The sequence below is a fragment of the Lemur catta genome, chromosome 14 (genome assembly GCF_020740605.2).
Source record: "Lemur catta isolate mLemCat1 chromosome 14, mLemCat1.pri, whole genome shotgun sequence".
Classification (NCBI taxonomy): Eukaryota; Metazoa; Chordata; class Mammalia; order Primates; family Lemuridae; genus Lemur; species Lemur catta.
This window is the reverse complement of record NC_059141.1, coordinates 54,591,111-54,606,031: the sequence shown is the minus strand read 5'-3', so window position 1 is coordinate 54,606,031 and position 14,921 is coordinate 54,591,111. Positions and strand designations below refer to the sequence as shown.

General features: G+C 43.5%; 1 protein-coding gene and 1 long non-coding RNA gene across 2 annotated transcripts in view; both read left to right on the top strand.

Annotated features, from left to right (window-relative positions):
• The window catches only part of LRMDA (leucine rich melanocyte differentiation associated), a 1,038,561-nt gene that overhangs the window by 330,870 nt on the left and 692,770 nt on the right, over nt 1-14,921 (top strand). The window lies entirely within an intron of this gene.
• Nucleotides 14,066-14,921, top strand: part of LOC123650263 — a 30,057-nt gene continuing 29,201 nt past the window's right edge. Inside the window, exons 1-2 of the long non-coding RNA XR_006739311.1 lie at nt 14,066-14,081; nt 14,356-14,410. This is a non-coding gene — a long non-coding RNA (uncharacterized LOC123650263). The remainder of the gene's footprint in view (nt 14,082-14,355; nt 14,411-14,921) is intronic.

The following is a 14,921-nucleotide window of genomic DNA, read 5'->3' as shown; positions in this document are numbered from 1 at the left end:
TGACTGTCATTGCTCTAAATCGCAGCAAGTAGAGGGAGCATCTAAGACGGAGTGAGCAGTAAGCATATGGCCAAGGTTCGTGTGCAGAGGGATGCGGTGCAGGGAGGGGAAGCCGCATTTTCCCTCGGGGATTGTCAAGAGAGGTAGAGCTCTTCCAAGCAGTGCGGAGGCACAGTGACTCAGACAGGACCTGGGGCCTGGGCAGCCCCGGGCTCGCCTGGTGAGTGACGGGGCAGAGTGGCCTACATTGCCCAGCATCAGCAGAGGGGCCGAAATTCAATGCTTCCCCCAAGCAGCCCAACTCCTAAAAATAGTAAATTATTATTTTTTTGTTCTTTTCTGTCTTTGGGGTTGTTTATGTATCTCAAATGAGCTGTAAAGGGAATTTTGTGCATTTGACAAACTTTTCCTTTAAAGGAGGCAGGTTGGAGAAAGGAGCGCCGTCACATTAAATACCAGCTATTGTGCTTTTCATTCAGCTTGATGAACAGTGGCCTAAAAAGGCAAGGGATTAAATTGACGTAATGACAAGAATTCATATAGGAGGCTGTGGGAATGGGGCAGAATAATGCCGAGGCATCACAGTATTACACTGGTCTTTGATCTGCCTTAGATGGAAAACATAATATACCTGTATTTATGTTGATTCTAAATAGGCAGTGTGTAAACAGAGGCATGTCATTTTTCCTGCAGTCTTCAAGTTGAAATTAAATAGCTATCCTTTTAGAGCAATGGACATATTTCTGAGTAATGAGTTAAGTGCAGGTTTTGAACATTTGGACCTTATTTTAATCACAATAGGAGCATTTTTGTTGCGCAACTGGGTTCCTGTTACAGAGGCATGCAGTAGTGGGCATTTGCAAATTGTTCATCTGTTAAAGGGCATTCTTATTTTTAGGAAAATTTACCTTTGTTTTGGTGAATTTAAGCAGCACTAACTGCAACCCCAGGTGGAGTAAACACCTCCTTTTTAGTCTCGGTCTTTGATGCAGGAGAGGTGCAGATGAGATGTCCCTGCTTTCTGGAGAAATCCATATGTGTCTTTCATCTGGGAAACGTCTTTCCAGGGCAGTACCAGCTGGAAGATGTCAGCCGGGATGACCAAAGACTTGATCAATTGAGGAGGTGTGCGTCAAAGGTGGCTGAGAACCATTTATATGCAGTGTGTTTGAAAGCACTTTGAAAAGAAGAGCGTGTTTAACGTGCATTTATGTAATATGAAAGCATGTTTTTATGAGGCACGTTTTAACATATGCTTCCACAAAGGAAGAAGGTGTTGCCTTAGTGCTCAAACTTTATTATTATTATTTTTTTGTACATAGCTAGAAAATTATCTTTCTGCAATTCTGTGAGTACTGATGTGTTCATACTCTTTAAGGCTTCTTAGAGGAACTGCCCTAATTTCTTAAAACACTGCTTGTATTGCCTTCACACTTGCTGTGGGAAAACGTGAACTTCCTTAGTACGGGCTCAAGGCTTTCTACAGTTTTGACTGACTCTGCTTTGCAGAGAAGCACCTTGTCAGAATGTCCCATCCCAGCCTTAACGCTGGTGCTCTGTTGATGCTGTTCCTTCTATTTGAGGGCCCTCCCCCCAAGTCCCCCCACCGACCTCTGCCCATGAGGTGCAGCCCATCCTCTAAGTATGGTTTGTTCCAGCTTCCCCAAAGCCTTCCCTGCGGCCTTCACAGTCCCCTCCCGTGAGAGTGGATGTCTCCTGGCAGCAGCCCCCAGTGAGGATCACCCACCTGCACATTGTGTGGCCTTATCTTGCCTGCTGGAGTCTTAGCTGTGATGGTGCAGGGGCAGAACAGTAATGGTAGTGGTAATAATAAAATCATTTACTCAGCCGACTTTCACTGATTGCCCGCTGTGTGCTAGGGGTCGGGACGTAGCAGTCATCAAAAATCAGACACGGAGCCCAGATGCATGGAGCTTACGTTCCACTGGTGAGGATAAACCATCCAGTAGTCACTCAAGTCGATATGGAGGTGTTGACTGTGACAGGTGGCACGTGGTATTGTGAAGGGAGCATTTTGAACTATTCGAAGAGGTCAGCGAAGGCTTTCCCGAGGACAGGACTAGCTATGTAATTTTCAGGGTCCAATGCAAAATGAAAATGCAGGGCCTTTTGTTTAAGAATTATTAAGAATTTCAAGGTGGTGACAGCAGAGTATTAAATCAACTGTGGGGTCCCTGTAAGTGTGGGGCCCTGTGCACCCGTGCTGGCTGTGTTCTCATGAAGCAGGCCCTGCCCGAGGAAGTGCTGCTTGAGCTGAGATGTGAGGGCAGAAGGGGGTGTAGAGATGGTTCCAGGCAGAGGAAACAGCACGAGTAGAGTCTCTGGCAGGAAGGAGGTTGACATGTCCAGAAACCAGACAAAAGGCCAGTGTGGCTGGAGTGCAAAGGGCATGTTGGGGGCGTGACAAGGCCAGGGCAGTAGAAAAGTGATGTGCAAAGCCAAGCAGAACCCGAAAGGTTTCTGGTCTTTATTCTCAGAGCCACACCCAGCTGCTGCAGTGTCTGAAGCAAGGAGCTAGCAGAATCGGGTTTCGATTTTGCGGCCACACTGGCTGTAGCATGCGGGGCAGTCTGGGTAGGTAGCAGGAGTGAAAGTAGAAGGACTGTTCAGAGGGTGCTGTCACTGTCCAGGGCAGAGGGATGGGGGTTTGGGCCAGAGTGTGGCGGTGGAGGGGAAGTAGAAGGCGTGCGGTACACAGGGGAGACTTAGTCATCGGGGCGTGGCAGAGTGGGGTTGAAGGAACAAAAGGTGCCAAAGATGATGTTTAGAGTCTGGCCTTGAACCATTGAGTTGGGCCTCATGAAATCGCCAACATTCTGCCGTTTTTGATCTGCAGAAATAGCAATTTCATGCAACACAGTCTGATAGGTGGTGGGTTGGTAGGACATTCCCTTACGTAGGGATTGCTTAGAGGACCAGGTGGGTTTTGATTAAAAAGCTTTGGGGTAGCAGGGTGTGAGAGACAATCGCAAATGAGTTCTGGATATGTTGAGTTTGAGGTGCCTTTGAAACCTTAAATTGAGGATGAGAGAGTGGTTGCCTATAGTCTTGAGCTTAGAGAAGGGGCCTGAGCAGGAGATACATGTTGTTAAAGCAGATGCTGTTTAAGTACCTTATAAGGGTTACCCTGTTTAAAACTTGCAACAATCCTATAAGGAATGTATTATTGTATTAGTTTTCCAGATGAGACTATTATAGCTCAGAGAGGTTGATTAACTTGCCCAAGGTCACACAGCTACCAGCTGGAGGAACTGGGTCTTGAAAACTGGTAATCTCAATATGGGGCCTGAGTCCCTAACCACTGTACACACCAGGATGCACAGCTCATTGTACTGAGTAGGTCCTTAGGAATTCCTTAATGAATAAATAAATTTAAGGGATTTTGGGAAAATACTGGGACATTCCCTTCTGAATAGGAGATTTTTGGAAGAGGTCACAAGGCCCCAGAGTGTGAGCAAACGTAGATGGAATTTAAGTGGTTGGCTTTCTGGTTATTGTCAGTGCACTCTGCTTTCCTTATGTGGGTAGGCACTGCCCCTGCCCCCAACTTCGCAGAGAGCCTTGGCTGAGGCCATAGGAACTTTTTACAGATGATTCAATTGATGATGAATTAGGCTCCTTCTGTAGTGCTCTTGGAATGAATTTTATAGAATTTCATCATTTTAGGGCAAAGAGTTAGCTCGGGTATTGCCGTGCTCGCTCTGGTACCCCTGGGGCACGTTGCTAAATACTGCTGAGCCTGGGTGCTGACTCAGAATCCTTCTCAACCTGGTACTCCTCTCATTTAGGACCAAAGAAACTGAGATACAACGAGATCAGTCAGAATTAGCATGCAAGAGTAAATCTGTTTGCTTATCAAATCAAAGAAAATAGATTCTCATTCAATTGCTTTGTAGGTAAGGAAGCGGAGGGCCTGGGAGGGCAGTGACCTGCTCATTTCTCCTGCAGAGATGGAGCTCCCATCCTCATTGCTACCTCCCGTATAGTAAATAGTCCCTCCTCCGGTCTGGAACAGGGAAAACTGCCCCACATGGCAGATCCACTTGCTGTGTTGGCTCATTCAGCAAAACCGAGCACATCTGGTTGTGTGCATGCATTTTTCATCAGCTGTTCCCCTGGAAATTCTCCCATTATGCATGTGGACAGTGACTTGAGTGATGTGAATGATACTTTATCGGGATTGCCTTTTGATACAACAAGTATGTATTTTAAGCTTCTTTGTACCCTCTGTTATGCCCACCCTGGATTTTATTCTCTTTGCCCTTGATGTTGAAGGGAAGCATATTGTTTCCCTTTAGGATGCCATTAAAAGTCGATGATGACCTTTACAATGACTAATAGTTTTCATGGGGCTTTAATTGTGGCTTTTTTTTTTTTTTTTTTGGTGGAGCAGCATCGGTCTGCTTCATAGTACGTCTTTTGTATCAGGGAATCAATAAAAACTACCTTCTTTTGTTGATGCTATAGGAGATTTTATGCCGATGACAAGGGGTTTGATTTAATATTCTCTTTAAATAAGATCAACACTGCTGCAGTTATAAACTCTTCGAAAAACTGTCAAGCCCATCAATGTAGCATGAAACAAAAAGTTAGCAGCCTGGTATAAATTAGCACGTGCAGTGTGTCTTTGGGAAGGGTGGTAGATATTTACGATTGTGTGTTAAAATATATATATTTAGAGATTTCTTTCTGCTCTTTCGACCGTGAGTAGGAAATGCAGAGAGGAACATTTCATTACCACCACCTTCCAAACTGCAAACTTTCTTTGCCAGTTAATGATTTTCTGGGGCAATTCTGGACATGGTGACATGATATAAACAGGTATTTATGATCTGTGATACAATGCTTCGTGAGTATGGATTTATAGTTAAATGGTGCAGTGGGAATCCAGCCGGAGATTATTGACAGAGCTTCTAGAATCTATATTTCGTTTGTTTCCATTATTCACACACGTTTGTTTTTTTTTTTGGGTCCTGATTATCTGTGTAGTCTGTGTTTTCTAGTTTACTTGAGAAGTGAGTATAAGGCTTTGAAATTCAGAGACATATGCTCTGTGTGCTTAGGGGCAAGGGAGACTCCTTGTCCCCATGCCTGTTCCCCAATATCTTGCCATTTTCATTCGGCAATGATTAGGTTATGTGATCATTTCGTCTCTCTTTGGCTTTATTCCAGGTGAACCCAGGTAGGAACTGAGCTGACTGACAAGAAATGATTGGGGCAAGCACACGTGTGTAGTTGTGGTAACATCAGAGACCCGGGGAGAATCCAGAGTTTTCTGGATGAGAGTCACTGTGGCTCCCAGAACAAGGTCAGGCTTTTGTAGAGCAGCATGAGACAGGTGAGCGTGTCACTCGTGTTACAGACACCCTGGGCGGTATGGATCGTGTTGGCAGGACAGGAATAATCAAGACGGCATCAGGAGAGCTCTAGGAGGTTCCCACTTTGGTGAGTTTCTCCTGAAGATGTCTGCTCAGAGTTTCCTGCAGTGCTGACCCAAGGGGAGAAACCACCAGACCAAGGTTTTTCTTGAAGTGCATTGTCTACACCTCAATTACCTGAATTACCTCAATTACCTGAATCAGAATCTGTTGTGGGAAACCTAAGATCTCTATTTTAAAAAGCTCTCCAACTGATTTCCATGCAAATCAATAAAGCATTAGAACTACTGCTCCATGCTTGAAGAGTCTTTCCAAGTTAGAACAAGCTTATATCTTTTGTTTTTTTTCCCAAAAGAATTCGGGTTTGATTCTGGAGAGATAGTGATATTCTTTGGACAGATTTAGAACAGAGACCCTCACTCCACAGGTCCATTTGGGAAACCGGTGTTCTGCAGAAAATATACAATGTATGTTTCTTTAGGTTGTGTTTGATGTCTCATAGACACAACTTTACATGCAATTTCAGATGTCCAATGTGCCCTCATCGTGAACTCCATGTTGAAAACTCTCGGTTGGAAGACAGGGCTGTATTACTTGCTGCTACCTTTCACTGGTTCTACTGAGTTTGCTCCCACAGTTCGTGTCAGAGAGGGTCAAGATATGACCTCTAGTTATTGTCCTAGGTGTAGCTGTGCTTGGTCAAAATGTGGAATCTTCATTGTGCTAATAAACATCTTGGTGAAAATTGAAGCATGTGGCCCCCCAATCCAGATGACTAATCTGTTTGTCACCATTGGAAAGCATTGTCATTCTTGAGTTGACATTTCTGCTTCCATTTGAATGTTTGCTATCCTTCCTTTAGCCTTAGTCCTTCCTACACGTGTGCACCACGGAGGATCACTCTTTATGCCAGGGAAAAAGTAGAGAGCTTCCTTCTCCTGGGCTCAGGGCCCTTGAACTTGAAGATCCTGTTTTTCTGTCTGGGAGATATGGCTCTCACAATGGAGTGACTTACAAAACCAGCTATTAATCTTGTTTTCTTGAGAATCCTTTATAGGCATGAGTCACTAGCCAGACCACACATCAGCTGTCATCTGCCCAACGTTTTTGTCATTTTGGAGGAGATGCGTGTAAACCGAGAATGTGTCTCTGCCTCTTTTCCTGGGTGGTACTTGTGCTGAGTGAGTGCTCCTTTCTGGGATTTATTAGTAAATGATTTTCTTTTCAATAAACATTTGCAGCATATTTAGTGTGCTTTCCTCAAGGGGGAAATAACTTGGCAGCCTTATCAGTGTGTTATTGGACTTTTGTTTTTAATCTTAAGACACCCTTTTTCCCTCTCCGCCATCGAGCGACGCCTTGCTTTCCTCAGCCTCGGCCCCACCACCTGAATCGTTCATGTTTTTTCTCCGAGACAGAATACCAGCCGAGTGCAGGCAGCCCGTTGACACAACCAGATCAAAAGGCTTTGAATTTTGAAAATGATTCCCCTCTTGGTATTGAGCCCGGTGATAAAAGCAAAGCAGTTGTCATCTTGAAAACAGAGCTGTATACACAGCTGAGCCTTTCCAATTAGCACACTTAAGATGCGTGTTAGAAATGATGGGAAGTGGGATGTTATAGAGTGAAATGCGGGTAATAGGGCTTTAAATTTTCATGTTTCAGTTGATTTTTTTTCCTATTGCAGTTTTGAGAAAATTGTTGCACATTATTGAAGCTCCTAAGTGCATCTTAACATTGCTCTTTCTGTTTACAATAATATCTTCCAAAAAAACCAGAAATGTTGGTCACAAAAAAGCTTGTACCCATTGGTTTTCTAAGTAAAGGAAGAATGATTTATTTCTCAAAATTTCTCTGCCACGGACTGACAAATCAATTTAGGCCATTTTCCAGGTAGCTTCTCTGCCTGCCACCAAGCAACCGTTTTGATGGAATCCCTGGACTGAACAACCTGGCATTTTTGATGTTCACTAGACTCAACCTCAAAAGTGAACTCTCCTCCCAGGATCCACACACACATACAGAGACATCAAAGCCAAATGTCCAGCATAAAGTAATGAGTGTGTTGCATAAAGTTATCAGTTATTCAAATATGTAACTTATTCACTAGAATGTGACTTCTAGAAGTCAGAGGAAACTTGTTAAGTTTGAATCTCTCCTGTCCAGTGTGGGGCCGGTACAGAGTACTAATTACAGTTGTGGTGGATGCTATTGGCACCCACCAGCATTTCCAGTTCCCTTCTCCTTTTGTGTACATGGAGAATTATACATCCCTTCCCTCTTGAGGTTAGATGGGCCTTGTTTTGGCCAAATCAGTGGAAGCAGAAGTGGTTTGTGTCACCTCTAGGAAGAAGCATTTAAAACCCAGTAAAGAGCCGTTATGTTATAGTAAACCCTAAAGCCTTTTATTGAGAGGCTAGCATTATAAAATGTTAGAGACTCTGTTAGCTGGGGTCCCTGAGTAACCACAGTGACTAGAGCCCCACTAGCCAACCCACGTTCAGCATGTAGAATGACAATTAACCCTTTGTTCTTTTAAGCTACTGAGATTTGGGGTTTGTTTGTTATTGCAGCATAATCTAACATATTTTGGCTGATACACTAATTAACATTTATTCAGTGCTGTGTGCGTAAGTGTTTTTATGTATTAAATCACTTAATCCTCACTATAGTCCTATGAAATAGAGATTGCTATTATTGCCATTTTTACGGGAGAGGTAACAGGTGATGAGATTTTAAGTCATTGGCCTAAGATTATATCCCTGGAAGGAGATTTGAACCCAGGCAGTCTGGTAAGTACTCAATAAATGGTAAATGAGTAAGTCAAGATGAGAGAGGGTTTTGTGATTTGCTGTAACATATGGTCTTTCGTATGATGCCATTGGAGGAGGCACCAACTGGCATCATCTGTCCCAGACATCTCTGGCTAACTGTTATTTTTTCATTATAGTTAGTTATCTTTAGGTTTTAAAACGTTTTGGCTTTCTGTCTGCCTATACAATTTGAGTAGTGCTGTGGTAGAAACACCCTGTAGGGCTTTTTAGAAGGCTAGATGCTCTAGAAGAGAGTGCATGAGGCATCAGAAAGGAAGTCAAGGATTCTGGGGGAGGTAAGAAGGAGTCAAGGACTAGAGTTTCCCCTTGACTGGGGGTTTCCCTTGTTGAGATTAATGCCTGCTGTGTTGTGCTGTGATCCCAGAGAAGATGAACGTCCTGTGAGAGTTCCCACCTATGAGGCGCATCCAGACTTTCCAAGGAGTAATGAGAGATGGCATGACTGTGGGTCTGCCCAACTATTTTTTGCCTCAGAAAGAAGATGTTGGACAATTCCCCAAATGGGTAGAAGGAGAGTAGTTGTGCCATGGTCTGGGAGGTCCAAGAGGTGTGATTTTGCTCCTGCGTTCTCCTATGTTCTGGTCAGGGCAGGAGCCTTAGCCAACAACTGGTTGCAAGTAACAGGACTCCACTTAATCTTGTTTAAGCAAAAGAAAGGATTTATTACAATAATATAAGCTATAGGATGCTCTTATGGGTCCCCAACGCTAGATGCATAGCTAGTCCTTATGGAGGACTGAGCAAGAGATCAGAAGGCTCTCTGGAGCCACAGCTCCCTCTTCAACTCCTGGAGGTTGTGCAAAGCTCATCGCAGGTCTTTCAGTACATTTGTGTTCTTTCCTTCTACTGGATAGCTTTCTCTGCTGTCCTATGTCTGTGGACAAACAAGGCCACAATACAGTTCCTGAGCTTATGGATTTTCAGTTCAAATAACCATTAGCAAGTGATAAGAAGCTTTAACTCCCAATTCTACAAACTGTGAAGAGAAAATTTGATCCACATAGCATCGTGGTCTACTCCTGACCACATCGGCAATGGTGGTGGGATCACATCCGCCATTTGTTCAGCAGCATGCACTGTGACAGTCACCGTGTTAAATGTTGAAGACATGTAACATAAATGAGGCAGTGCCTCTGTCTTTTAGATATTCCTGCTATGGAGGGGGAGTAGAGGCCAGAATCCAACCCAGAGAATTCAAGGGGGCCCATGACTAATGGTTATGGGGAGTCACATTTTGTGTTAATATAAGGAGATATTAATAGCTCAGTGAGCTATTCTTGTGAGATGGTGATTTCTCTGATGCTGAAATTGTTTACTCTGATGTAGGATGATCGTCTCTGTCACAGGATGTTACCTGAAGAAATTCTCTCCCCATCCAGCAGATCAGACCACTTGACCCTTGTTCATTCCAACTCGGTGATTTTAAGATAAACCATGTGATACAACCTATAGAAATGAATGGGGCAGAAATATTGAGTGCTAGCAATGGCCAGAAAGTCACTTTGGACAATGAGGGCTTGAATTTAGCCCTGAAGAAAGAGAAAGTAAATAGATAAAGGAGAAGGAATCCATTCTGAGTTGGCATAGTGACATATGGAAAGACACAACAGTGCATGTGGTGTAAGAGAGAAGAGACGCATCTACTTCATGTCTGTAAGAAGCTGAAGGAAGGTAAGACAAGTCACCTTTTAGGGAGGGTATTAGAATAAGACTAGAAAGTTATACCTATAGCCATAATATTGTAGAACAAGAGGGAACTTGTTTTCGGTAGAATATTCTTTACTGTAAGAGAAGACACAAGGACAGGTGGCTTAAGCAAGGGGACCTTCCAGTATCACACATGACAGTATGACCGAGTTAAACCATTCTGGGGTTGCTGCAGCAGTTGACACCAGGGACCATGTTTTCTCTCTGCCAGCCTCAGCATAGTGGCTTGGCGCTTAGGCCTGTTTCCTCGTGATCACAGCCTGAGTTCCACGAACCACAGGTGGACACAACAAGATCTGGCTGAGAAGTGGGAGGGATGTTTCTTTCTGTGCTTCCCTTTTTATTTGAGATATCTTTTTTCACACGTCTCCCAGAAAATATCCTTTAGTGCTGCTTTGGCCATGAGTCATCACATACCCACACCTTAGATTTAGAGGAGGAGGAGAGAGGAAGGCAGGCTCTGCCAGCAAGGACAGGGTTGGCAGGGTGAGGGCCGTGGGATTAGCTACCAGTGGTATCTCCCCCAGCCAGCCCTTGCAGGTCCTCTTGTACCACCGCCTAATTTCACAGATACTGGTATATCATAACTGTCATATGCTGAGTATCAATAATATGCTGGTAATATTCTCTTTCTACTCTTTGCAACAACTCTTCCAGGTAGAATGATTATCATTTACTCATGAGGGAACTGGGTGGTGTATAGGTGACTCTGTCAAGAGGGATTAGATCTTATTGAATTGTAGAGTCACAGAGTCTCAGTTTTGAAAAAGGCTTTAGACTAACACTGCCTTCTCCTCTAGAGGTGCCCATCCCTACCTTCAACATCCCTGCCAAGCAATAATGGAGCCAACTCTTCAATACTTGCAGAGATGGAAGTTTCCTGACTACTGGTCCACTGTTGTTTCTGATCCAGATCACTGGCAGAGCGCAGACCTGTCATGGGATAGAGGAGAACTCCTGGCTTTCTTCTGTGTTCCCTCCACTGACTCCCCCCTACCCCGGGAGGGATCTTTTATAGATGCTGGCTGCTGGCACTAGTGATGTCATGGCAGCTGGTCTTGCAGGGCATGCTGAAATCCATTAGCGGGTGCTCAAGGCCCCTCGTGAGTGAAGTGGGGGCCATGTGAAAAAGTCAGTTTGGCTTCCTCAACTTCCTTCAGCCCAAGACCCGGTGCCAGGTACTTCTATTTTCTATTTGCTAAATGTTAGTTGAAACAAAGGGCTGTTTTGTTGGGTTTCTGTTTCCCTGTGGAAAAGATTACTCTAGGCACATTTTAGAAAATGCTTTTAAAAAGAATCTTGTGTAAGTCGAAAACAGAGGGAAAGAAAGCAAATGTCTTGATGGCTTTTTATTACAATAAAAATTATAGTGAAAGCTCTCTCAACTCTTTTCCTCCTCCCATCCTACTAAACAAAGCTTTGTCTGTGGGAGGAGGATTATGTTTGAACAAGAGGAGCAGAGACGGGGAAGTGGCATTACTTGGGGGGTCCTAGTGCTGATAAGCCTGCCACCAGTGACTTTTCCTGAGTGTCTGTCAAAGTTAAAGATGTGCTTTAAGAGTATGAGTTTGCTATTCGTGGTGGTGGGAAGGGGTGACCTATAGATCCAACAGGAAACCATTTTGAGTCTGTAACATGAGATTTTGAGGAGTAGAAAGAGGTAGAGGAAGCAGGACTCAAGCAGTGGAAAGACACATATATGTCTTTTTTTGGGGGGGAGTAGGGAGAATGCTTTTAGTGTGCAATTGCTCTCCTCAAATACCTTTAAATTTGCCTTACCTTTTTTGACTACAAAAAAAAAAATGGCCCTCTTAGGGAAATGTGCGAATTATCAGAAATGCTCCTTCTAAATTTCATTCGCCAGTGAAGTTTGGTGATTGGCGGGTCATTGTGTGGGTAGTGATGGCTGCACTGATGTCCTAGATATGTCAGTGATTTGGGGTAGGTCTCTGGAGGAGAGGATGCAGATGGTCAGGAGGACCCCAACTGTTTGTCCACGTGGCTCCTAAAACAAGCAAAGACATGGCAGGTCTAGACCTGGGCTGTCAAATATAGTGACCACTAGCCACATGTGGCTATTGTGCACTTGAAATATGGCAAATAGAAATGTGCCAAAAATGTAAACTATACAGCAAAAACTTAGTAGAAGACAGAATGTAAAATAGCTCATCAATAATCTTTTTTTGTTTTTTTTTAAGAGATGGGGTCTTGCTCTGTTGTCCAGGCTGGAGTGCAGTGGCATGATCATAGCTCACTGTAGCCTTGACCTCCTGGGTTCAAGCAGTCCTCCCACCTCAGCCTCCCAAAGTGCTGGGATTACAGGTGTGAGCCGCCATACCCAGCTGTCAATAATCTTTTAATTACATGTTGAAATGGTAATATTTTGGATATATTAAATAAAATATATTAATACAACTTTTATTTGACCTGTTTCTTTTTACCTATTTCATGTGGCAATTGGAAAAATTTAAGTTATCTTTGTGGCTCATATTTCTGTGGACAGTGCTGGTCTAGATCAGGGGTCAGCAAAGTATAGCCCAGTATCTGTTTTGTCAATAATGCTGTCTGCATATTTATGCATTGCTATGGCTGTTTTCATGTTACAATGGCAGAGTTGACTAGTTCCGACAGAAACTATATGGTTCACAAAGCCTAAAATATTTATTATCTGGATTATTACAGAAGAAATTTGCTAAACTCTGGTCTAAAGAATTCTAGAAGACTTGGCAGGACCTAAAATCAGTCTAGGAAACCCTGACTGTTACTCCAGTGGGTCACTCCCTTAGGCAAGGGAGAGAGAACTAAGGATTCGGGCATGTGCTCTCCTTCTTCCCCCCGCCCAGTTCCCTCCAAACAAGCTGCAAACCTCCATTCCTCTCCTCCTAGAAGCCTAGAAAGAGAGACTATAGGGCCAGCAAATTGATTCTGGGTAGAGGGCAGGTTTGGAACCTTTTACCATCCAGTAGAGGAGTGTGGAGGCTTTGCTACTGATTCATGTCCTGGTGAAAGCTTTCTGTTAGAGACACAAAGTAATGGCTAATAGGTAGAGGGAGCCATATGGAGTGACTTAAGAGGCTCACCTGCCACAACAAGCAGCCACAGTACATTTAAATAATTTGGGGTCCTAGTGGGGTTTCAGACTCAAGAGTTTTCATCACCAAGAAGCAGTTTCAAGGAGGCATGCAGACTTAACACCTTCCTTATCAGCTGACACCTTGCTGGCTAAGTGTAAGCTTTGGTGCATGGAAAAGGCAGGAAAGGTGAGGTGGAACACAACGATGGAAGGCGGGAGAAACCAGAGTTAATCTTGTCTGGACCATAACCCACTCCTGAGACCACCCTGTGGCCAAGGGCCTCTGGAGGTCATCAGGAGTTTTGGTGTGATGCTTCATTAAAAATACATTCCCACTTTCTTCCCCCAAATAAATGCATTTTCTAGGGCAAGACCTTGAATCGGAATCAGGTTTCCCACAGATTTTGGGTGACATTAACGTCTGCCAGTGAAGGGCAAAGCGTGTTCCAGTGAATGAAGTTATGGTATTCAGAATGAATTACAGGACGTTAGGCACGTGATTTACCACCTATAGTAAACAGGGCTACACACATGGTGTATTTCTGCTGTGTTGGTTAGTTATTAACTGCAAAAAAGGGGAAATTCATTTAGGAGACGTGCTCATTTTTTATGAAGTAAGGCCGCCTGGAGATGCATGGCATTTTAAAGCAAACGAATTCCTGGGAGAGCCTGGGCTTACCACCCAGAAATGTGGCAAGAAATAAAAACATTTACACCAGTTTAATATGAATGGTTGAGGAAAATATCTATTGCACATTGAACATGATATATGAAACCATAACCTACTCTTGTGTAGTAAGCAACAGAACCATTCACCTAACAGATTACTATTCGAGTTGACATTATTCTGCATCTTTTCGATCTTCTCTTGCCAAGTGCTGGAAACTGTCAGAGGAAGGCCGCCAGATGCATAGGCACTGTTGGCCTGGGGGTTGAGAGCCCATAAGACTCTTGAAGGCAGAGGTTACCCGGTGACCCCCGTGCTGCAAACTATAGTGGAAATCAAAGGATGACAGCCAGCATAAACAGCGGCTGCATGTGCAACGTCAAAAGTCAAGACAAATAGAGGTGGGACTTTCTCTGTCTCCTGCTCCCTTTCTAGTCTATAAAATGGAGCTTATTTCCTATCTTCCAGTATAAGAAAAAAATGCCAGATGGCTTTTGGGGGCCTCAGAAGTGCTTCTTGATTCATTCTTATAGCATAGGTGGAATTTGACCTCCTCAAAAATTATTAAAGGGTGACTCTTGCTTAATCCTACTGTGATTTATCTACTACATACTGGATGTTAAAGCTAGAAGGGATCTTAGAGACTCTTTGGTATAACTCTTTCTTCTTTCACAGATGAAGAAACTGAGGCCTCAAAAAGGTTAATGAATTACCTAATGTCAAATTGTAGGTAAGTGCAGGGCTGGCTGGCACTGAGAACCCAAATATCTCAACCCTTTTTGCAGAGCTCTTTCCTTCTACCTTTCTGCTTAGATATGCACACACAAAGTTACTTGGAATTTCTGATTTCTTTTCAGATAGAGTAATTAAAAATGACTCCTAATCCGTTTGTCATTTGATTTGCAAATTGTCTAGGTCAGTGTCCATATTAAGACACCTTACGGGGGCTGACACTCCTGTGGGTTTTATGATTCTGGGCCTGTGGAGCTCTCTTTTCATCTGTTGTCTTTTTGAAGTTTCATAATTCAACTCACTCACATCTACTGAAGTGATAGTCACAATTTTGTATTTGGATAGACTAACATAGCTTGGGAATTTTAGAGAATTTATTGCCCAGTGCATTTGTGGCATACTTAACCAAAATAGAAAGGCCAATTTTTGCACAAGCAAAAGATGTTCCTTTGAATGTGACATATATAGGTTTTGACATTTCTGTAATTTTTTAACTCTCAAGAATTTTA